Here is a 25820-nt window from a genome sequence, read left to right as displayed (position 1 = left end):
TTGGACACTCCAAGTCAGGGTTTTACCGCGACACAGCAGAGATTCACTTCAAAACAGCTCACAGTTCATAATTGATTCGACACTGCCCGGCGGAGTTCCATGCCTAGAGATATTGGCCCCAAAGACTGGCACCCCTTTCGGTATTTCTTTTTATATTAATCTTCGAGCAAGGTACAACTCCCGCGGGTGCTCTCTCTCAGACTCTGCGTCCAGATGCTCTGCAGAGGGAGTCCCCTTGGGTTTCTTTTAAAGGTTACAAGGGATGCCCAAAAGCAGAGCCCCAAAAGCTTTCATACTTTTAAAAATAGGTTTTAAAATAAAGCAAAAGCCCAAAAGCTTCTAAAAATTGGCCTTGCATAGGATTTCTTGCAAAAAGCATCTTCCGTAAAATTCCCCAATTCACGGAGATCCGTACGCTGCCTCCAGTCTGCTTTTCCGTGAATCCCACCGTAAATCTCGAAAATCCGTACGCTACTGCCATGTCAACAGGTCAACGCATTTTCGGGTCTGCTTGCCAGAGTGTGTGTGTGGGTGTGTATCTGCTGTGACCATGCCATGTCGCCAGTTTGTGACACAAGATCCTTTTGAACGGGAACCAGATTAGCTAATTGAATGTATGCACACTTCCATTGCGACAAATTGCAAAACATGAAAGTTTTCTCCCATGAAAACTCGTCCAAATCAAAGGGGAAGTGCCTCGCATAGACGTGTTTGCTCCATTCAAATCGATCCAAAACAAAGAATTACAGCTTGATGCGTTTATTTGCAGGTTTAGGGTTTCGCACCTAAACTGCAAGATAACACCAGGGATGCCTCGGGGAAGCCTTGGGATGGTTATACAAGAGTTTGGGCACCTGTCACTCACCAAAATAGAAAATAACAGCAGGATGAAATCTACTTACAGCTCACCAAAAAGCTTCTAAAACGCAAGGGAATGCGTCCTAGGCTTGATCATTTAACCCACACAGAATTTGGCACCTTTATACTGCCGAAATGGGGTCGAAAACCTGCAATTTCTGCCCTTGACAGGTTTGCACAGCTTCGTGAGAGTTTGGTGTACGTGTACGGATCGTTGGTCTTTAATTGAATAAAGAAATACCTGAAGGGGCGCCAATTATTGGGGCCTATAGGGTGTCGGTCTTCATGTGCACAGTGACATTCTAATCGCTAGACTCAAACAGTCCAAGGTATGAAGGGCGGCACCTTATTTAAAAGGAAATGCACAAACATGGTGGTCTACTCTATTGTTACACAAGGAAGCACCTAAGAAGTTGATAACATTCAAGGGAATTTTCACTTCAGCATGGTTAACGGAAGAATATGAAGACGATGTCATCACTCTTGGACATCATCTGAGAATGAAAAAGGAGGACACTTTGGATGACTATTGCCAGAGGTTTTGGGATACCGTTTTGCCCGTGTCCTTGTTTTGGAGGATGACCAGATTGAGCGGTTTTGTTGCAGTCTACCCAAAGAGATACGAAAATTTTGCCTGCAAAAGAAGTCTGACTCCATTCAGAGACTTATGGGACATGCCAAGCAAGGTTTTGGTATGCATGTCAGCTCATTGACCTATCCTACAGACAAGCCTATGTCCACCTCAACAGGGTAAGAGTCTTCCAAGGAGAAGAAAGAACCAAGGGAACCAGCTAATAGTTTATCAGAGAATTCTGAAGAAGCAAGGGAACGAGCTGATAGTTTATCAAAGAGTTCCAAAGAAGCAAGAGAACAAGCTGATCGTGTCACAAAATGATGACGTGGCATGACCACCCGCGGACAGATGATGATGACGTGGCAACAGGTTGTACGGAAAACGGGCCCGGAATTCGCGGTGATAGGCCACATGGCAACAATACGGAATTTTCGCATAACGCACTAACATGGTGATGTGGCAACGGTATGGAATTCCGTACTTTGTGCTAACTGCTTCTATTGGCAGATTTTTGACCAATTGCTTTTGGAACACTTTGCTTTTGAGTTTTTGGGGCTCTACTTTTTTGGCATCCCTTGTATTAGATCTGCGATGATATGGCGAGGGTGTGGCTGAAAGCTGCGAACGCTAGGGCTGATCTGGCACCATGCTCATGTGCAATCAAAGGGTATGCAGCTACTCTAAAGTGCCATGACATGCACGTCCTGTGAACAGGCTCACAAGGGTGCCAAAACACTTCCTAGGATGTCCGAAACCCTAGAAATAGGACTTAGCTTGTCCACATGCGCATAGGGTTAGAGGTGCACATGACACACATACTCTAACATTACACACATGCAAGAGCATGCTCAATCTAGAAAATTTCCAATTCGATGTATATATATTTATAAAGTCATTCTGCAAAATACTGTCAGCATGTGAGTACCCCTAAAATCTCAAACCGAAATTAGTGACTTTATACAATCTAGGAAATCTGTGACAAAGGAGTGGAGTGGCTCCCCTTGTGCAGTCCGCACCAGATTCAACCTAGTAATTCATTAGTAACTTTTGGAATAGACATTGTCAATAATCCAAAAGCCTCAAGGTACAACTCAAAACTGAAGAGAAGCTGTGAGGTTCTCTTTCCCCATCCACTTTGCATCGAGAGCCAAATAATCCTACCCTTGACCAAATTTGTGATGGACCTAGCTTACCTTTCGTGTTCTGTTTCTTATATCCTCGGACTCATTGATTGTTGTCTTGTCCCCCCAGTCCATTGGTACATCAATCTGAATCTTAAAAAATTCTTTGATGAATTATCAACTGATTCCCTTGCTTCTTTGAAACTCTTTGATATACGATGTGTCACAAAACGATGACGTGGCATGACCACCCACAGACGATGATGATGACATGGCAGCAGGCTGTACGGACAGCAAACTCAGAATTCGCGTTGGCAGGCCAAGTGGCAGCAGTACGGAATTTTCGCATAACATGCTAACATGCTAATAGCAGGCTCGGAATTCGCGTTGGCGGGCCAAGTGGCAGCAGTACAAAATTTTCGCATAACATGCTAACATGCTAACGTGGCAGCTTACGGAATTCCGTACTTTGCGCTCACTACTTTTTATGGCAGATTTTTGAACAGTTGCTTTTGGAACACTTTGCTTTTGAGTTTTCGGGGCTCTACTTTTTTCGCATCCCTTGTATCAATAAATAGACCCAAGGGGCCTCACTCTTGAGGGCATCTAGACGCAAAGTCTGAGAGCAGAGGACCCCTTGGGAGTTGTACTTTGCAATGATTAATGATAAAGAAATACCGAAAGGGGCGCCAACCTTTGGGGCCAATACCTCTGGGCACAAAACTACATCGGGCCGTGTCTCTCTCTCTCTCTCTCTCTCTCTCTCTCTCTCTCTCTCTCTCTCTCTCTCTCTCTCTCTCTCTCACACACACACACACACACACAGATTAGAGGGAGAGAGAGACACACTTGCAGGTCCCATCAATTCCACCAGCATTTTTACATTTCATCCCTTAGCCTCCCAAGACCAAGCATCTACAGCAAGATCCAATCAGCGTCTCAGCATCTAGGACCATTGTATCAGCATTTGTGCAATCTAAAGCAAATTCCTCTCTATTGCTAGAGAGGGGGGCCCTTGCAGGGGGGTTTGGGACCCCATCTAGTGTTGGTATCATTCTCTCTTTTCTCCCTACTCTTTGTATATCTCTCATGAAGTAAAAGGAACTCTCTCATGAAATACAAGGAACCTTGTGTACGCACAGAGCACTCATCTTGAGCATTAACCATCAATCACCTCCGTTGCACATTGCAATGTGTTGGAAAGATGAAATGTCTCCAACATTTTGTCTGATGGATGATTTGAATTTAATGCACCTTGGAGATTAGCGAGATCTTGATGTGATAGCTAAGTGAATGTAAAGTGATTGTGATTCTAGGACATTTCTATCTAGATGAGATGCCCAGTTACTGAATTACTGCATCAAGAGTTCCGAAAAGATGAGATGGCTACACGGAGATCTAGGTGTATTCAGAGTTCTAAAGTAGATGAGATGGGCTAGATTGAATGATTGAAACACAGTGTGAACTAAGTGTGTGACTTGTAAAATGCATGTTGAATGTACTATCTTGTGGGGATGATCATGAGCATGGTTTGCTTGCAATGTGAAAAGAAAGAATATGAATCTTCTAGTGACAAGATTTAGTAGATCGAGACATCTATAAAAAGATCAACACAATCTGGATGTCATTGCTAAATATGTTACAATGATCATGATTTGCATCTGTAACTCTCAACGGAAATGTGATTTGATCAATGACTGATGTCTTTGTGAAAGTGCTGGAATATGGTGTCTTAGTACATAGAGTCAGTGTCTATTGAAGAAAGTTTCTATCCTTTGGTAGCGATTACAAGGGGGGTATGTCACAAGTGTGTAACGTAGCATGATCAACTTGAAGGATTGATCGACAAGACAAGGAGTTAAGAGTTAAAAACTCTAACCCAAAGGAACCTAAAAATATGGCCGAGGGGCCTAGGGGGTTAGGGTTTAAAAACCTAACCCCCACCAATTTTAAGAACACTGGCAAAGGGGCCTAAACCCTAATTTTCAAAAAGCGTAAGGGTTGCCCCAGCTTCCCTAAATTGCGCTAACATGACATGTGGCAAGCTGTACGGAATTCTGTGAATTGTGTTGGGCAAACCACGAAAGTGCCTCACAACAATGCCACAAAGCAACCATACAAGGCTCATTGACAAGACACTCGAAGAGAATTAAGCTCAATACTTTTTGGTTATCAGTTCTACAGGAGTTTATTCATATTTAATGTCTAAGAGAAACAATTACTTTCCCAGTTTCAATGACTTTGTATAACACAAAAAGAAGCTTTTTGCTTGTCAAATGTACATGCATTTTCCACATGTTCAAACGGCTGCTCCTAGGCCTGGCAAACTCCATGTCAAGAGCAAACAGGCTAATTGTGCTCGGTTGGTATGTTTCTGACTAGGAGATAGAGAATATGTGCTTGTTTTTCCACACACGAGAATGCTCATAAAAAATGCTATTACATCTCTCCATCTTAAAAGGATAGACATATTCTAGAATTCAAAAAAGGATCACAGCAGAGCAAAAAAATCCACCACAAGATCGATACAACCGTGATGAAGTTCTTATAAAATGGAAAAAGATGCACTTACAGCAGAGGCACTTGTCTCTTTGAAAGACACATGTTTCTTTGACGCAAAGACTTTAGCAAGAGATGATGGACTTCTAAGTTTCTTCATTCATATGTAACAGGCAAATTCACATTGTGGCTATTGTTTTATTTATGAACAAGGAAATAGTGTCTTTCACTTGCAAATGGTTTGAGCTAGGAAACAACAACCCAGTTACTGATACTGTAGTGAGATGAAATGTCTGTGGAATACCTTCTATAGTCCAACACTTCCAATCTCTCATAACACCTCTTACAAGAACCAGAGAGGCAAATGACAAAGAACTAATGTCAAAGATAGACAGGAGAACAATGTGATGTCACTGTGAGCATCTCAACAACCGCCTCAACCCTTTGCAGATCGTCCAGTGCCCCTCTCCCTCCCTCCCTCCCTCTCTCTCTCTCTCTCTCTCTCTCTCTCTCTATCTCACACACACACACACAGACACACACACAAACCTCAAATGTTGCACCTGATCGCTGCCAACGACGAAGGCGTATGCTGATAGATTAGCGAATGGCGATCTGCAGAGGCAGCCCCGCGGCAATTATGATCAAACGGGGCTTTCAATGTGTGTGAATCGTGATTATATGATGCTGCATCAATTGATAGTAAATTCGTATCTAATTCACACCAAAGGCATGATATTTCCTACTCGTCCCTTTCTTCTTAAGTTCACACAATGACTAGACGGCTAATTTTTTAAGGTTTCGACGACCTTCGGAGGCACTTTGAGTGGCAAAAATATCTTTACCCTTCAAAAAGAAGGATAGAATATTGAAAAAAAATTAAGTATCCCTTTTAATTTTTGCCTAAATATAGCTTAATGAAGGATAGGTAAAAATTCACCCTTCAAACGAATGATAAGGGTCACCCTTCAAAAATGAGCCTTGGACCATCACCGTCACGGGCATCCTAAGATTGCCATAGTTGGTGCCAAACTTACGATGAATTTAACAATCATAGTGTGAGTGACTGTGTGTGTGTGTGTCTAGGGCTTTCCTTCGTCGCGTGTCTGCTTGTATGCACCTTCTATTTCCCTCACAATGCAAAGTGTACCCCCCTCAGTAATCACCTACAATCGGCCTCCAGTTGGATCGGCCCTCAAGATATGCAACTTCTCATCAGTCAGGCTCGTCGGGAGTTGACAAGCACCTTGGGAAGAGGTAAGCGGACCCGGAGTCAATCGTGGCTATCAACCATTAAGCTTCAACCTGGTATTGGTAAGGCTCGGCAGAGCGGCCCAAGGTAAGGGACCGACTCGTTCAGATACAGCCTCAGCTGTCATCAAGGGCAGCGAGGTGACTTAGCATTGGCACTTCAAACCTACGTGGCACAGGCTCAGAGTCACAGTGGCAGTGGCTCAACTTCAGAATGCAGCATATGCGCATAGAGCCCTGTGGCAAGGTCACGGGCAGCGTGAAAGGATGTCCCTCGTTCACAACATGCAAACCCAGCATCATCGAGCTAAAGGGTACAAGGAATGAAGACGTACAGGGAGTGTGATCCTTGACATGAACATCGACGGCAAGTGCAGTTGTCTACAAGGGCCTTGAGCCCAAATAGCAATCAAGCTTGGACGGCATCTCCAGCTCAAGACATCACAGGTGGAAAGAAAAGCAAAGCAGTTCAGCGGCCAAGGCTTGGGAACCTAGCCGTCATAGCAGCGGAGCTAAGTGTAGCTCTCACCAGAATCACCTGGACAAGCCCCCGTGAGAAATCAGAACAAATAGCGCCGTGGATGGAGGGCGTGTTAGGAATACTCCACCCTCATGCAGCTTTGGGGCAGGAACCTAAGGACTAGATTGAGACCACTTCAGAGGAAGTAGGCACAGGTACAAGGATGCTACCACAAAATGTATCAAGACAAAGGACACCACGAAGCCGCGAGCTACAAAGCACCCGGGATGGGACGGGGTTGCTCATCCTTCTAAGTATCTCCTGGATTGTGTTGGGCGCAGTTCAGAGACGCGGTGACTTGACGTAAGACAACACAAAGCAGCCAGCCACCAGCCAGAGTTTATCCTAAGATGACCAAGGCCTGCTTCGGCGCAGTCAGAGCAAAGGGGTAGAGCCAAGGCTTCTTCACTGTGCGGGGACAACGAGATGTCACCCCAGCATGTAGTCCAGTGGGACTCTCTTGAGGTCAGGCTAGACAGCCCCCTCCAACCAGCAGTAATAGCAGCAGCGAGGTAGGAGCCAAGGAAGGCCCTCCTCATCATCGACAAAGACAAGCCGGAAGGGAAAGGCCGCGCTATATCAGCGTGAGGTCGAGAGTACCTCTTGAGGAGAACTCAATCGGCAGGTGAAGGCAAGAAGACCGGATCCTAGCCCCAATCTTCAGCGGGTGAGCCAAGCAAGGCAACAACCCCCAACTCAATCAGACGCAAACAGCAACCAACCAACAGAGCATCAAAAGCAGGACCGAGCGCCTGCGGACTATCAGGCTACAGCCAGAGCCTCAAAGCAGCGAAGTGAACTTCAAAAGTAGGACAAGTGCTTGCCGAATATCAGGCTACCATGAGAGCCCCTTCAACACACAAAGAGACAGGATCTTCACAAGCAGGACATGTGCCTGCAGACCATCAGGCTATGTAAGAGCCAGTTAGCATCAGCAAAGCCGGGGACCCGATTCCGACTTGAGTGGACCGAGCACCAACTAAACAGCGAAGCCGGGTACCCGCAATTGGGCAGACCGAGCACCAACCCAAACAGCGAAGCCGGGGACCCAACTCGACTTGGGTGGACCGAGCACAACCAAACCCTCGAAGCCGGATGACCCAGAAGTGGTGGACCGAGCACCACAGCGAAGCTGGAGGCCTGCAAGCGGGCGGGCCATGCATCTTTTTCCTTAGCACACAGATTCGGTGATAGCCCCCCACAAAGACGTCTCAACACAAGAGCCACATGAGGAAGGCCCCCTCTCAAGAAGGCCGGAGGTTGAGTGATGCCTCTCACAGTGACGGTCTACGAGATAGCACTGCTCATACACGCAAGCCAACATCAGCCCAATCAGAGTGGGCACATCTTTAGCAAAAGAAGGCAATCAATGCTATGTCCACCCCGACGGTGGCATAGACCCTCAAGCAAAGACACCTACATCCGGGCTCAGACAGGAGCCCCTCCAAGGTAAGAACAACAGATACGCCTACATCAGGCTCACAAGGAGCCATACAGGTACCATGAAGAGTACACCTACATTCGGCTCAGATAGGAGCCTCAACAGGTACACATGCAACCAAGCCCAACATTCGGCTCAAGATGGAGCCTCAAAGGGCACACAAGAAAAGGAATGTGGTGCGACCACATCGGGCTCAAGAGGAAGAGCCCCACCATTAACCCTCTTTCTTCCAACCGAGCTTCAACCCTTTATCAAGATCGCAGCGGATCTAAACAAGGGAAAACACGAAGACCCAAGATGAGTGATTCTCAGGTTTGTTTTCGTCGGCCAACGAAGGCAGGTTTGTTAAGAACAAGTCGAAGTTCTTCCAGAACTACACAGATATATGTGAGCACTCAGGCTCAATCCAGCGACAAGCTTCAAGCAGATAACAAGGAACAGAAGCGGATCGGCCAATCTTCTTCTCTACGAGTTACCTACTTCAAGTCTTGCCCTCAAGTTTGCAAAACTCACATCCGAACTTTCAGGTTCAAGCGAGTCCTGAAGTATGCCAAAGCTTCAAGGTATCAATGGGATTGTCCCTCCGGTAGTCTCAGGAAAACCTTGGTTTGTATGCCAAGGAAGTTATCAGCTAGGCTTCATCTTTTTGGTCAAGGGACGGCGGACCGGTGCTCAATAAGCCTAAAAGGTACCTTCTGCAACGTACCTTACTTCAACGAGCAGGTAAGCTCATATCAGGACATCCAGGTCTACAATGAGCACTCAGTAAGTGCTTCAAGAAGGAAAATCCAAAGGCCAAACCTTCAGGAGGACCGTCGGCCTCAGCAATCAAGCCTAAGGATTCAATTCAGCAGAGTACCTTACTCTCCATGGAACGCGAAGCGAGCAAATCCTTTTCGGTGCTTGGGTGTTGCACCATGTAATCAACTCAGCTTAACGCAAAGTGGACCTTTGTCGCCATCCAGGAAGGAATCAGCACGAAGTCAGACAAATCAGCTTCCAAGAAGCAGTGGGGATCAACGCGACTTGGTTCTCACACTAAAAGGCGAGAGCTGCATCGTCACTGCAGCTACAGGTAAAGTATCTGGAACAGACAGGTTCCTTGGCATGGATCATGCAGCCACTTGGTCTATGCCCCCCAATGTACATACAACTATCATTCAAGCCCCATCAAAAGTGCCAAGCGGACTTGGTACCCACAGCTTTTTCTGCATTCAGCAAGCACGGATGTTTGAGATAGACACTGCCTCATCGGTAAGACCGCTCATGCAGCCCATTTTGGATTTCGTAGATGCACGTAGCTCTACACCCTCCAAAGCATTAACCAGGGAAATTCCAGCCCTAACAATGCTACTCTCGGGACGAGAGTTCTCTAAGGGGGGGGTGTATGTTGGGCTCCGGTTGAGCTCCGGTTGATTCGGAGCTCCTGGGGTGACAGTGGGACGGTGACCACCCGATCTCGGCTAGCCGTGGCATGGGCCGCGGGGACGCGCGATGGACCCGGTTGGGGACAACGGACGATGGGACATAGTCCTGACCTATGTTTTCTCCTCACCACACCGTTTAGGTACTACGGACGCGTATGGGGGTTTGAGAGCGCCCGGTAACGGGAGTGTCCCCCTCCACTTCATCACGTGGAGGTAATCGGGGGAGTCCGCCACGCACGGGGACTCCATGACCCAGTTTTGGGGCCGTCGGCTCGTAGTCGGCGGGTCTCTTCGGCGAGCGTTGGCAAGGCGCCTCATGCGGACAGATGATCCGTTTTGGACGTTCAAGTACTCCACGCGGAGGACTTGACTTCCTCTACAAGCTCATCTATGCACATTCACGAACGCGCACCCGAGGCGCTCCTCGTTCGCAGACGAAGGCTGCGGCAGATTCGTAGTCGGTTCATTTCGGCGAGCGTCGGCTTGGCGTTACGCGCGGACGGTATGTCCAATTTGGACGTTTAGGTGCTCCACGCGGAGACCTCGACTTCCTCTTCGAGATCAGCCATGCACATTCATGAACACATGCCCGTGGCGCTCCTCGTTCTCAACCGACGGGCTGGCAGGTTCAGCCCACCCCGACTCGAGGCGGTCCGGGGCCCATTTCGGCAATTTTACAAGATAGCCCAAAGTGGCCTGAGAGAGTTCCAGAGGGACCTCTTAGATACGTGCTCAAGGCCCGAATAGCCTCGTTCGCTCAACTTGAACATAAAGACGCTTCCGCACTCAACTAAACTTCAACTCCGCGCGGTGCCACCAAGGCTCCCGCGCGCGTCAAGCTAGACGTGATCTCGGGTCGTTTTCTGGACGAGCCCATCAACGAGCCACCAAAGGGACTCAAGTCAGTGGATGCGAGCCTCCCAGCATGTGAGCTCTAAGTTGCGGGCCCTTGGCCTCTTGGTGAAGGTGTTCATCTTGAGTGTCCCGGGAGTCCCCGTAACACTTGTCTAGGGCTTTCCTTCATCGCGTGTCTACTTGTATGCACCTTCGATTTCCCTCAGAAGTTTTCCACAAATGATTCTAGCTTTTTGGCATTCTTCCGACTTCCCTTTAGCAATTTTTCATCTTCTTCGCATGGGTCAAATTTTGGTCGCTATGTTCTTTGTGACACCATTGCAATCTTCGCATGTTTCACCGGCATGATGCAAATCCTTTTCCATTGTTCAAGATTTCATTGAGGCAATCGTTACATTTTGCCTTTGACACTGGGGACTTATCCCTGGAAATCTTGCAACTCTTCTATGTTTGCTTTTAGCACCTTCGCATCAGAGCACTTTTGTGTTCTTCCCTTTGTATCTGATCTTTTGGTGGGTTTTCCTCGCTTTGAGATTTCCCACAGGTAAATTAATCAAACAAATTTACAAAAAAAAAGTGTGTGTGTGTGTGTGTGTGTGTGTGTGAGAGAGAGAGAGAGAGAGAGAGACTCAGCACTATATACCACAGGGTATTGAATGAAGGCTGAGTGGTGGGATCCGCAGTTGGGAACTGAGGCGCGAGTGGCAAGGTGATCACAGCCGTCCACGTGGCCAAAAAAAGGTAAATTATGACCAAATTTGTAAACTACGACGTGGGCGCTAACATGGTGGTGGGGGGGAGGAAATTTGACGTGGAGCGCAGGTGGAAGGGGCATGTGGCTGATGTGAAACCTCATCTCATGAGGGACGTGGGCCACCCAAGGTGATGTGGATGTACCATGCATGCGGGGGAGACTATACGTTGCATGCAACACACACGCACGCCTACAATCCATTCTTTCACAATGCTATGATACCAATTGTTAAGGAATGGATCGTAGGCGTGCGTGTGTGCAACGAAGATGGAGGGAGAGAGAGAGAGAGAGCATGACACGGGGATGTGGGGTGGAGCTCCCAAATCTCATTGTATGAGCACAGTGTGAGAATGAGTGAGAGCTCCTTATTCTTTGTATGTATAAAGAATAAGGAGATAAATGTGGGCGGTCGGCGGACATGGGCAAAGCACGGTGAGGCACGCCACCTTTACCTAACACTACAATCCTAGGGCTACATTGTTGTCCGCAGGTAGGGCTGCTAACCTCATGGCACCAAGAAGAGGAGGACAGGAGCCTCGTGGAAAGAAGAGAGTTGGGAGCAAGGATGTGGCTAACCCATCACCGGATGAAAGGGAGACGACACCTTCCACGCCTCCAAAGGTTCTTCGAAGTAGTCCTCGACTAAGAGAAAAGAAGGGGTGATAGGCCTTAATGCCACTCCTATTGGAGATTCGACACCCCTACAATAAACGCCTGCCTTGGATCTTGAGCCCATGGACGGGCGACCAACCTTCCGTACGGGGATGTGAACATCAAGGCCATGCTCCCTCTTGAGGTGCTTCTCCATCTACCACCTTACCAACTCAAAATGAAACCGTCCAAGGCACTCGTCGCTTGCACGACACTGTCTCACTAGCCTCCCATCGGGCAAGAACACCTCCATATATGGCAATAGCATAGAAGGCGAGGAACATTCGTTGTTGTCCTTGATCCCCAAACCGGCTTCTTTGCAAGCATCCACTTGCTCCATCTTTTCTTTTGGGTCATCTTGAAGCTCCACCTTTGGTTTATTACCTTGTATCCCTTCATCAACAAGCTTTTTGTCTTTGCCTCTTGCAGGTGGTGACCATGTTGGCTTTTTGTGGCGAGCCATGTGTTGTTGTTCGGCCACCTTGTCATCCACATCTCACGTTTTTTCTCCTCTTGCTCTTGCCCATCAAACACATCCACTATCTTCTTATGGGGTCGTGCATCGATAGAGGCACCCCAATCAATAGCCGACAATGCTAGGTGGCAGGAGTTGTCAAAGAAAATGTTTGAGGAGAAGGTAGAGCACCTTCATCGTCTTCGGGCGATCGTCTTCGGGTGAGAGAGAAGTGGGACAAGCTAAAGCCCGAGTTTAGAACTATGCCAGAGCAAGAGTTTATGGAGCGGATGGTGAAGGAGTGCATGACGGTCTACCATGCATCCACTAGAGAGCGTCTTGCATGCATTCAAAAACATATTGAAGAAGGAAACGACAGGCATGTAAGTTTGAATTTCCACCCCTTTTGTATTGTCTAAGTTTCTTGTTATGGGTCTCCCTTGCAGGGTTGATGACTATACACACACCCTCTCTCTTGTAGGCTTTTGGTTTGTACAAGTGAATGAAGTAGAAGATGAGGAAAACATTGGTAGGGGATCCCGTTGTGTGTGGCCGGACTACTTTATAGCTAAGGCTTGCTTGGTTGATGGTTTGCCACCTCCTTGATGGGCCTAGTTTTCCGCAAACTCCTTGTTTTCCATGCACGATCAAGTTAACATCGATCGTCCTTGTTTGCATATGTTCTATCTTATCTTGATGAGTGTTGAGCTAGAAAGTTTATAGACTTCGAGAAGTCCTTGCCTATGGCCATTTGCCTACAGCCATCCCTTGTATGAGCCATACAAGGCATCCATAGTACATATAGCCATAAACCCAAGCCATAGCCGGTTTAGGGTGAATTTGTAGTACCCATGAATGCATCATGAGCTCAAGCTCTTGCATGTCATATAAATGGGAAGAGAGGCATCTCAGCCCTTGCATAGCAACCAGCTGTTCTCTCTTATCAAAGTCTTGGTGTTCAGCCAGCCTCCTTCACATTGCAAGTTGATGCGACAGTTTTCATGTCCTTGTCTAGCAACCAACTGTTCTCCTTATCAAAATCCTGGCGTTCAGTCAACCTCCAAGCCATAGCCAATTTAGGGGGAATCTTTAGTACATATGCATGCATCACGAGCTCAAGATCTCACATGTCATATACATGGGAAGCAGAGGCATCTTAGCCCTTGCATAGCCTCAGTCGTTCTCTCTTGTAAAAATCCCAGCCTCCTGAAGGGGATCAGAGAGCACCTCAGACGGAGAGTGAGCGAGAGAAGGAGACACACGACACACATATATGGGTGGGGAGACTCAAAGAGTGAGCAGCCCCCTATACACTTATGCTATGTATAAGGTATACAAGTCAGTGGGCGCCCAGACTCTGGGCGGCCGGGCAAGGCACTGGCGCCTATACCCCAACAAACTCCCACTTAAAGGCGATTGTGCCTTTAAGCAAGGGAACCTAGTCTAAAGACTACAAAAGGCGAGAGAAAATAGCTCTCAACCGATGCCCACTGGCTGGCTATGATCATGTGCATCCAACTGTCCTGCTCCCATGTAAGTCCATACACCACCAGACATACCACACACGTACTGCAAGTATGTACGCAATACCTGCAAATCTCCCTCGTGCACTATGCCATCATCAGTCAACAAACGACTGACAACCCCAACTGCAAATGCTCCCACTGCAGCTGCGATATCCGGTTTCAAGATCAGCATCTCATACATGAGACCACCGAATGCCGATGCAATGCTAGCGGGCCCTGCTAGCTCTACGGAGCATGCATCAACATATATATCCCTGGCAGTAGGCATCTCTGACTGACAAGGCGTGTCAGACACATGCATCTCCTGACTGTCCGCAAAAGACGCATCAACCTGTCGTGCAACCTCAGAGCAAACCAGCTGCTCTAGGTGTCTACTGGAAGACATATCCTGCACAACTATATCCCCGTCCTCATTGTCGAGCATAGAAAGAAATGATTGCATAATCGCTGACGTTTCAGCCTCCTTTGCAATCATCCACTGCAAACATGAACACTCAATCTGATGTGACTCACTAGAGCTCTCATGCTCTAACTCCTTATGCATAGACTCTTGCACAACGTCCTCCTGTCGTGTCTCAGTAGAGCAAGACCGCTCTACCTGTCTATCTTGCATAGAAGTATCTCGCACAACTGACTCTCTGCTTTGCTCAGTCACTAGCAAAGCATGCATGTCTGACTCTGTCACCTCTCTGTGTGACTGCTCAAGTCGTGCCCCAATTGTGTGCACAACGAGCTCACTACTCTGCACTCCATGCAAAGCACCCTGCAACCCATGAGCAAAAGAGACTGTCCGGGTTCTCGCTCTTTGCATGGCTGTAACAAGATTGAGACTCGACCATCTCGCACTAGTACTACGTGCAATGGGTACCATGTGCCTCACAATGCGACATGACATGGAAAGTAGCATCTGAATCTAGTAACCAATGTGAAGACAATGTGCAATCCGATATGCAATCCGTAGACATAAGATCGTCTGAAGACAAGCTAGATGCAAATGTGACATCGTCGTCACAAGCATACTCAATAACCACCATACTGATCTCACTAGCATCTGTCGTGCCCAAATCTGCATCACACATTATTCGCCTCCGTTGTCTCAAACGCCTGAAACATCGACGCCTAATGTGCCCTCTATGCCCACAATGCCAACATGTCAAGTCTCTATGCCGTCGAGACTTGCGTGTGGGAACAATCTCTCCCATGGACATAGAAGTGGGACTAGACTCCCCTGTAGACATGGATGTCGCGTACATAGCATGTAAACTCTGCCATAAAGCATGAGTTGTAGTCTCCCTCGAGACCTGCTAGTAAACAGACTCAACCAGATGCAAACAAATCGTAGACATGGCTAACTCATCAAGATCCTGCCAATCATCATCGCGCATAGACTTGGGCTTCGCCGATAAACCACGCAAGGGTTTATCCTGCCCCAAATCCACCAATGCAACAAGCATATGCTCCTTCCAAGCAACAAAATCTGCACCATCAAATTGTGTCAGACCATAACGCTGGAAGTCAAATGAAAAATCAGCCATAATGCTCGCAAAAGAGCAACCAACAATGAGTAGCAAATGTCAACCAAATCAGCCCTAAACTGGCTCGAATCGCATTAAAAAAAGTCTGCAAATATGGCTCAAAACCTGATGCAAAATTGCACCAATAACCGTGCAAAACCTTGCACAAAATCACAAGTCAATATGACTTGAATTCGGCTACCTAGCTCGTAGCCACACAAGCATGCATCACAATATTCACTCCTGTGAGTGTGCCAAGATAAATGTACGCTTGTCAAACCATGAGCTAATCACCAAGCCCAGTGTGGTATCGATGCATACACACGCACAAATCTCCCACCTACAGAGAACACCGCACGCAAATGCTGAGTGCAACCCGCAATCTCTACGTAGATCGCATAAATGATGCGCATAAAACTCTTGGGAAAATTTTGCCAGAGTTTCGACGCACAATGGCTATCAACACAAAATAACCATTGTCCTGCAAGCTCAATACAATGAGCAATCAATGCGATCAAACTACACTCAACATACATGCATAAGCTCTGCAAATCTGTGTCCAAAAAATGCTCACAAAGAGTACCGCAGGTGACCATACATGTCATCCACAACCAACCTCTGCACTTGCTCACAAGATCTACTGCTCACCACATAAGCATACATAGAGCATTATTCGCTCAAAGACCATGTATGCAAGCCAGAACACTGTAGAAGAACCACTCAACTGCAACTGGCAACAACTGTGGGAGTACTAGACTCAACCTGTACCTAGGAGTCAAACCCGATCTTGTAACACCTACAAATGTGCCCGCTACCTGTAGTGTGCACGGGTAAGCTCTGTCTGCAGCAAAGAAAACAACAGAGCCCAAAACTGTCCTGAAAAACAGTCTCTGTGTTTTTAATTTCAGACCCACCTGCACTCCGAATCAGAAAACAATTCCTTCTACAAAATCGTAGAGCTTGAAGCCATCTCCGTTTTGAACCAAAAAGTTTTGGAATTGGAGCTTTGTAGCTCAAGTTATGAGCAAAACAGTAGACTGCTATCAAACTACCAAAAAACTGAACGACTTTCTTATGTGCTTCTTTGAGCTCATAAAAAGGCTCAAACTCACTTCCCACCTCGATGCGTGAGCTGAATGCATCAATCCCACAATGCTTCCATGTCTATGGAAGCAAGCTCCAATCTGTCGCTGATGTAGCCGTTGCAAAGCTTGCCGAGAAAAGGGAAGATGCTGTACACAGTGGGCTGATTTGTAGAGGAATTGTGGACTGATATGTGAGCACTAGGAAGCTCCTGAGAGCTCTCCTGCAAGCCTCGGTATGGTTGTCCACAAGCCTCCTCTATTTTTTTGCTCAGATCTGTGACCTCTCCGCCATAGCCGACGAGTTCATCGCGAAGCCGTCCATCTACGCTCTCACACATGTCGCTCTGATACCAATTGAAGGGGATCGGAGAGCGCCTCAGACGGAGAGTGAGCGAGAGAAGGAGACACATGACACACAGATATGGGTGGGGAGACTCAAAGAGTGAGCAGCCCCCTATACACTTATGCTATGTATAAGGTATACAAGTCAGTGGGCGCCCGGACTCTGGGCGGCCGGGCAAGGCACAGGCGCCTATACCCCAACACCTCCTTGGCATTAGAAGCTGATGTGACAATTTTCATGGCCTTGTTTATTGCCAAAGGTCGAGGCCCTCCCTTGTATGCATCCTAAGAAACCTACTTTACTTGTCAAGGTAGGTCCTTCTTTACCTGCCAAGGTAGGTCTTGGTTACATGCCAAGGTATCTCCTAGTTTACCTGCCATGTGTGGACCCCGTTATACCTTACTCATGCTTGGTTCCCATGGGATGCATGCATGGCCTGGGTTATCGCATTCCTCCTTGTTTGCCATGTATGGGCTAGTTTACCATAGTCCTCCTCCTGAAACATGCACGGCATAGTTTACATTAGTCATCCTAGTTTTACCATGTTATCTATTATCTTGATGAGTGTTGAGCTAAAAGCTTATACACCTAAACAAGATCCTATTTTGGGAAAAATCTTTTGTATGAAACTTGAGATGTATTGGATGGTTGGTTATGCCTCATTTTATGCATGTTGTGAAGAATGCATACAAGGGAGGGCCTGGACATGACCTCTAGCGTGTTGTATAAGCTACACCTATCAAGGTAGGCAGACCTCTTGGCATCCCCATTGCCATACAAGGAATCCGTAGTACCTATGCATCTTATCTTATCCTAATGCATTGGAAGTTGATGCGACAAATTTCATTGCTCTTGGTCCTAGTTTATCTTCCAAGGACCGAGTACCCTAAGACTCTTGTATGCATGTCCCTGTTTGCCATGCAAGTCCATGTTTATTGTAGCATTCCTTGTTTTCCATGCACAATTGAGTTTACCTCCAAGGCATGTAGGTCCTAGTTTACCCAAGGCAGCAGGACCCTAGTTTACCAAATTCGACCCCCTTTTAGAATGGTTATAGTTTACGTGTCTATCATGATGCCCCATGGGCTACAAAATTTTTCCGTAGTTTAGCGTACGTGACATGCATCAAAAGAAGAGGGTCCTAGTTTACCCATGAGCCATTTATCCAGTAATAACATATAGTGCCTCCACGTAACTAACTAAGAAATCATCAACAAAAAATGATGCGTCCGTACATGAAAAAGAACCTATTCAAAACTTCAAAAACTCTAACTCTTTCAATGATTAGGCTACATAGCATTTCCAGTGCTACACTTTAAACCACTCGGCGACCCTTCCTCTTTCCTTCTTTTTGGAGAGAAATCGGCCCCCAACCAACTCCCCATGATTCCTCAACCCCTGTGGGGCCAACCAACGAGGTTGCCCCCATTAACCTATGGGTGCACTTGCCAAGGTTAATTGTAAACATGGGTAGAGGCAGGTGTAGCAACACTTATGCATCACCTTATCCAAATCTTGATGCTCTAAGTTGATGCAGCAAATTTCACCGCTCTTGGTCCTAGTTTACTCAAGGCACGGAATCACTCTAGGCATGCAAGTCCATGTTTACTATAGCAGTCCTTGTTTTCTATGCACGATTGAGTTCACCTCGAAGGCAAGCAGGTGCTAGTACCCCCAATGCAGCAGGACCCTAGTTTACCAAATTCAACCCCCCTTTTGGAAATGGTTCTAGTTTACCTAGCTATCAGCCCCATGGGCTACAGAAGCTTGTCGTAGTTTAGCGTAGGTGACATGCATCAAAAGAAGAGGGTCCTAGTTTACCCATGGGTACTTGCCAAGGTTAATTATAAACATGGGAGAGGCAGTCATAGCAGCACCTATGCATCATCTTATCCAAATCTTGACGCTCTAAGATCCTTCGCATTGGAAGTTGTTGATGCAACAAATTTCACCGCTCTTGGTCCTAGTTTACCCAAGGTAGCATGACCACATGGAGTCCCTCTTTGCCATGCAAGTCCATGTTTACTATAGTAGTCCTTGTTTCCATGCAAGATGGAGAACGCCTCCAAGGCTGGCAGGCCCTAATACCCCCAAGTCAACAAGACCCTGGTATACCAAATTCAACCCCCTTTTAAAAAAGGTTCTAATTTACCTATCTATCAATCCCATGGGCTAGAGAAGTTTGTCATAGTTTAGCATAGGTAACATACATCAAAAGAAGAGGGTCCTCGTTACCCATGGGTACACTTGGAATTTGTTGATGCGACAAAATTCACCGCTCTTGGTCCTAGTTTACCCAAGGCAACAGAACCACATGAAGTCCCTGTTTTCCATACAAGCCCATGTTTACTATAGCAGTGCTTGTTTTCCATGCACGATTGAGTTTACCTCCAAGGCACGCAAGTCCTAGTTTACCCAAGGCAACAGGACCCTAGTTTACCAAATTCGACCCCCTTTTGGAAATGGTTCTACTTTACATGTCTATTAGACCCATGGGCTACAGAAGTTTGCCGTAGTTTAGCATAGGTGACATGCATCAAAAGAAGATGGTCCTAGTTTACCCATGGGTACACTTGCCAAGGTTAATCAGAAAAATGGGTAGAGGCACCGTAGCAACACCTATGCATCATCTTATCCAAATCTTGATGCTTTAAGATCCTTCACATTGGAAGTTTTTGATGTGACAAATTTCACCGCACTTGGTCCTAGTTTACTCAAGGCAGTAGGACCACATGGAGTCCCTGTTTGCCATGCAAGTCCATGTTTACTATAGTAGTCTTTGTTTTCCATGCACGATTGAGTTTACCTCCAAGGCACGCAGGTCCTAGTTTACCCAAGGCAGTAGGACCCTGATTTACCAAATTCGATCCCCTTTTGGAATGGTTATAGTTTATCTGTCTATCATACCCATGGGCTACATAAGTTTTTCGTAGTTTAGCATAGGTGACATGCATAAAAAGAAGAGGGTCAATTATAAACTTGGGTAAAGGTAGCCATAGTAGCACCTATGCATCATCTTATCCAAATCCTGATGCTCTAAGATCCTTCACATTGGAAGTTGTTGATGTGAAAAATTTCATCGCTCTTGGTCCTAGTTTTATTTACCAAGGGCTGAAGGCTCTTTTGTATATGCATTCTTGAAAACCTACTTTACCCGTCGTGTGTGTGCCTAGTATATAACATAGGCCTACTTACTTGGGTTGGCCATGCCTCATAACTAAAGGGCACGGGCTATTTAATGAACCCCAAGCCATGGGATCCATGGATGAGAAGCTAGGACCCAAATCACAAGATGTCCAGGACTATGGGATTTTTGTGCGAGTAAACTAGGACGGCAAAAGTAAACTTGGACACACCTGCATTTGTCCAAGTTTACATAAATATGTATGAATTTCCCACTAGATCAAGAACGCATGTGGGCGTAGTGGATAGGGGACGACCATGGTTTGGATCTGGGGGACCTGTAGCCCTCGGTTGCTCTTTTGGAGCGTTCATCCGCCTCGAGATTCCCGTGTGCCCATCTCCACCGTAAAGATCCCACCACTCAACTACTTGAACCCCCAAGCCATGGGATCTACGGTGGAGATGGGCAGGTGGAAATCTTGAGGCGGACAAACGCTTCGAAAAAAGCAATTGCGGGCTATAGGCCCTCATATTCAAACCACGGTCAACCCTTCCAAGGCTAATATCCTATCCACTATGCCCACATACGTTCTTGACCTAGTGGGCAACTCATACGTATTTTAATGAACGTGGACAAATGCAGGCGTGTCCGAGTTTACTTTTGTCATCCTAGTTTACTCACACAAAAATCCTGCGGCCTTGGGCATCTTTTGATTTGGGTCCTGGCTTCTCATCCATGGATCCCATGGCTTGGGGTTCATTAAATACCCCGTGCCCTTTAGTGCTAAGGCAAGGTAGGTCCCTGGTTTACCCAAGGCAGGTAGGTCCTAGTTTACCCCAATTTGCCATGGACTAGAGAAGTTTGCCATTATTTAGCGTAGGAGATATACACAATTCAGGTTCTAATTTACCCAAATTGACTCTTTTTGGAATATTAGTTTACTTGCCATGGGCCTAGCTCCCATGGGCTAGAGAAGTTTGTCGTAGTTTTAGCATAGGATATATACCCAATTCAGGTCCTATTTTACCCAAATTGGACCCTTTCTAGAATGTTAGTTTACCTATTAGTCCTTATATCCTTGCATACTAAGCGATCAATCGAGTTTGAATTGGGGGGGGGGGGGGGGGGGGGGGGGGTTGTCTTTTGAATCTTTGTGTGTCATATAAATACGATTCATTCCATGTGTACAACTGAGTTCATCTCTAAGGTAAGACCCTAGTTTTCCAAATTTGAAATGGTTCTAGTTTACCTATCGGTCCCCTTATTTCCAAGTATGGGCTAGAGAGAATTTTGTCGCAGTTTGGCATAGGTGATATACATGGAAAGAAGAGGGTCCTAGTTTACCCGTGGATACACTGGTCAATATAGTTAATTATAAACATGGGTAAGCAATCGCAGTGCCTATGCATCTTATCCAAATCCTGATGCTCTAAGATGGAAGGCATTGGAAGTTGTTGATGCGACAAATTTCACCGCTCTTAGTCCTAGTTCCTGCGCATACTTGAAAACCTACTTCTGGCCTAGTTTATAACATATGTCTACTTTTTTGGGTTTCCATGAGTGGCATAGCCTAGTTTATTGCAATGATCCTCGTTTGCCATGCAATTCCTACTTTACTATACTATTCCTTTGTTTTCCATCCACAAACAAGTTTACCCCCAAGAGTGGTCCCTAGTTTACCCAAGGTAGTTCCTACTTTACCTATATTTGACCTAGTTTACCTACCATGGGCCTAGTTCCCATGGGCTAGAGAAGTTTGCCGAAGGAGATATACCCAATTATGGTCCTAGTTTACGCAAATTTGACCCTTTCTGGAATGGTTCTAGTTTACCTATCATCCCTTTATTTTGCATACTAAGTTGATCATGTTTGAATGGGGGGGAAATGTCTTTGGAATCCTTATGTGTCGTATAAATACAATTCATTCCACATGGGCTTGAATGGAGGGGGGGGGGGGGGGGGGGGGGGGGGGGGGGGGCAATGCCTTTTGAATCCTTACATGTCGTATAAATACAATTCATTCCACATGGGCTTGAATGGATGGTTTCATGTATATTTCTTGCACGCATGGATGAAGGGGGCTTGAATGATTGGTTTCATTTAAATTTCTTACACACATGGTTTAAGTGTTTGAATGCATGCATTTATGTGAGAGTGTTGTTAACATGGATGGTTTCATGTATTTCTTTATTTATGGTTTGCTGACATGCGTATGTTTGGTCTTCAAATGCAGAGGTGTATGAAGGGTTTGACACCTTGGATTAACGTCATGATGGATGACATTGACAAAGAGTCAGGCATGCACAAGAACAAGGGAAAGGAGGTGAGGAAGAGGAGTATAGTGGGGAAGTGTTTTGGGAAGGAGAGCAACATTATGTGGAGATCCCCAAGGAGGAGAGAAGCCTCAATGAGCAAGAAGAGGACCATATCCAAAAGGAGGAAGTAGATATCCAGAAGGAAGTGGATAATGAGCAAGAAGAGGATCATTTACAAAAGGAGGAAGTGGATATCCAAAAGGAGGAAGTGGATGATGGAGGGTTCAACAAGGGAGACGGGTCCAATGTGAAGGAAGTTGAGTCTAACAACAATGAGTCAAGCAGCTTTGGGTCCTCCTTTGGTGTTGGAGATACACCGATGTGTGAGGTGCCATCCCCTTATGAAGCCAAGGATCTCCTGCTCGTTGCCTCCATAAATATCCCCACTTCGAGAATAGCTACAAAGACTCATGTGGTTATTGATGTTTTCTTGCCACCGGGCATGGTCCATGAGACCCGTGTGACTCTCAAGTTTACCATACAAAATGGTCATATAGTAGTTGATGAGGAAGGGGATGGTAGGGTGGTCACAACATGCACAAATATTGCAGCTTTTAGGTGAGCACTTTTTCCAGGTGTTGGCAACCATGATGATAGATCCATTCTATGCTCTAAGTCTTGCTATCTATTTTGTCAGGCTTGCTTCCAATGCTGACATCACATTCAATTCTACAAGGTTCAAGTTGTCAATTGTTGTAGACCAAGCCCTAATGCATGCTATATTGCATGGGGAAGCCAACTCAAGGACCTTGAACTTGTTTGGCTAGTGAGTTTAATTGGCTTTGGTTATGGTTATCATGATCCTTTTTCTCCCTTGTGCTACTAGCCATTATTATGGTTGTACAACATGGCTTACGGTTTGCATTTAAGCACGATGCTGGTTTACGGTTTGCATTTAAGCACGATGCTGGTTATCATCATCCTTTTTCTCCCTTGTGCTACTAGCCATTGTTATGGTTGTACAACATGGCTTACGGTTTGCATTTAAGCACGATGCTGGTTCACAATATGGTTATTATCATAGTCCAAGCATCAAAGATTGGCATAGTTTTACTTACCCAATGGTTTATCTAATCTTGATTGAAGGAAATAAATTTAGGCACCCCAAATAAGGAAACTGCCGCAATAACTCCAATATCTATTTGTCTTTGATTAACAATAGTTGTGAATGGTACCACTAGTCTTTGCAGGCAAGGCACCTTTCAAATGGAAACCATGTGTTTGAACATCACATGAATGAGATCCATTCCTCATGGTTTTACCATTGCACAAAGCATAATAGTAAAACACACCAAGAATCGATTGAAAATGCTTAGAATGCAGTGCATGCGAGCTCTTTCCGAAATCCTCGCTAACAAGGTGACAACATATCACCAACAACATCACTAGCCACCATAATGCTCATAAAAGACCAAAAAAACACTAACCATTAAGATGCGCCCAATAGCCCAAAACACGTAAACATTTGGTTGCCAAAGATGCTCAATATTTTCAACTGAAATTAGCTCATAAATGGCTAGGAAATCAGCTACCAAATCAGCCCAATGCTAGTTGCAAATGATCTCGCAAAATGGTGACACAAAAGACCAAACAAAACACTAACCAATAAGATGTGCCCAATAGCCTAAAACTCGTAAATATTTGGATGCCACATATGCTAGATCTTTGTAACTGAAACCAGCTCATACCTGGCTGGGAAATCAACTACCAAATCAACCCAAGGATGGTTGCAAATGAGCTCACAAGTAGCTACCAAATGAGCCAGCAAAATGGTGACACAAAAGACCAAACAAAACACTAACCAATAAGAAGCGCCCAATAGCCCTAAACCCATAAACATTTGGATGCCAAAGATCCTCGATCTTTGCAACTGAAATCAACTCATAATTGGAAGGGAAACCAACTACCAAATCAACCAAATGCTGGTTGCAAATAAGCTCACAACTGGCTGCCAAATGAGCTCACAGAATGGTGACACAAAAGACCAAACAAAATGCTTACCAATAAGATGCACCGAATATCCCAAAACTGATAAACATTTGGATGCCATGGATGCTAGATCTTTGCAGCTGAAATAAGCTCATACTTGGTTGGGAAATCAACTACCAAATCAGTCCAAAGCTGGTTGAAAATGAGATCACAATTGGCTACCAAATGAGCTCTCAAAATGGTGACACAAAGACCAAACAAAACACTAAACAATAAGATGTAGCTAATAGTCCTAAACCTGTAAACATTTGGATGCCAAAGATGCTCGATCTTTGTAGTTGAAATCAACTCATCCTGGGTTGGTAAATCATCAACCAAATCAACCCAATGCTGGTTACAAATGAGTTCACAACTAAGTGCCAAATAAGCCCGTAGAATGGTGATTAAATCACCCTAATAGAGCAAACTTTCTTGAGCCATTCCTCATGGGTTTACCACTGCACAAAACATAATAGCAAAACACGTCGAGCATTGATTGAAAATGCTTAGAATATAGTGCATAAGATTGTGTTCTTATCCTTGTGCATGCAACCCTCTTCATAATTGTCCACAAATCTCAATTACATTTATACCGATGTTACTTTCATGCCCGAGATTTCTCCATCTCGAGAGATGTAGGATTGCAACAATTCTCTCTCTTAATTGGTATATAATTCTTGTAAGAAAACATGAATGTGATCTTTTTATGGCATATGATTTCAATGGTTAATATAGATTAATTGCTTCTTGCATGATACCTAGTGGGTAAAGGGCCAATGAGCCCTAGCAAGACATCCTATTTCAGATCGTCCACTTACCAACCTCAAATGCTAATTTGTTCACATTCTTTATCCATAACAAAATAAGGAAGCGAGCTACATTGTGAGTTATAGTGATTGCAAAACGCTCCACCCACATATGGTGTCCTCTCTCTCTCTCTCTCTCTCTCTCTCTCTCTCTATATATATATATATATATATATATATATATATATATATATATATATATGCATGCATGTTAGCGGGTCGCCACGATAGACGTCTATAGCATAGCTTTATGGCATTAACATAATGTCAACACTCAGGGAAGCGATTTGGATGGGGCACGATACTCTTTGAGGGTGTCAATCTCGAGAAGTGAACCTACAGAACGACAATATCTTAAGCACATGCAAATCTATCACTCTAGGGTCTGGCAACCTGCCTATGTCCTATGCCACAGTACTCAACCATCAACCTATTTTGGCACTCGAACAAAGTCCAAATGCTACAAAATTTTAGGAGGATGTCCAAGACACTTAAGGGCACTAACCTACCAAGTTTTGTCGCAATCCGAGGAGGTATCGAAATCACAATCCATCATGGTCAAGGTCCTCAAAACTACAACAGAACATACTAGAAAGGTCGCCCTAGGGTCTAGGAACACTCTCTATGGTCGGAATATGAAAAAATAGTCATTAACACACTCAAAACAACAAATTTAGTCTACTAATGTGTAGTCATAAATCATAGTAGAATCAACAATTAATTTACTTGAATGA

General features: G+C 45.5%; 1 protein-coding gene and 1 pseudogene across 3 annotated transcripts in view; one reads left to right on the top strand and one right to left on the bottom strand.

The window, feature by feature from the left end:
• Positions 1-5762, bottom strand: part of LOC147448605 (uncharacterized) — a 35967-nt gene extending 30205 nt beyond the window's left edge. The window contains exon 1 of one of the 2 annotated variants that reach the window (XM_086521172.1): positions 5616-5762. The gene's annotated coding sequence lies outside the window, so the exon portion shown is untranslated. Of the gene's footprint in view, positions 1-5601 lie in introns of both variants that reach the window. The other variant, XM_086521171.1, reaches the window with a different exon arrangement.
• The window catches only part of LOC147448603 (uncharacterized), a 315839-nt pseudogene that overhangs the window by 154225 nt on the left and 135794 nt on the right, over positions 1-25820 (top strand). The gene's annotated exons all lie outside the window — the stretch shown is intronic.

The sequence above is a fragment of the Adiantum capillus-veneris genome, chromosome 10 (assembly GCF_014529385.1).
Source record: "Adiantum capillus-veneris isolate H3 chromosome 10, ASM1452938v2, whole genome shotgun sequence".
NCBI classification, from domain to species: Eukaryota; Viridiplantae; Streptophyta; class Polypodiopsida; order Polypodiales; family Pteridaceae; genus Adiantum; species Adiantum capillus-veneris.
This window is presented reverse-complemented; position numbering and strand designations above follow the sequence as displayed.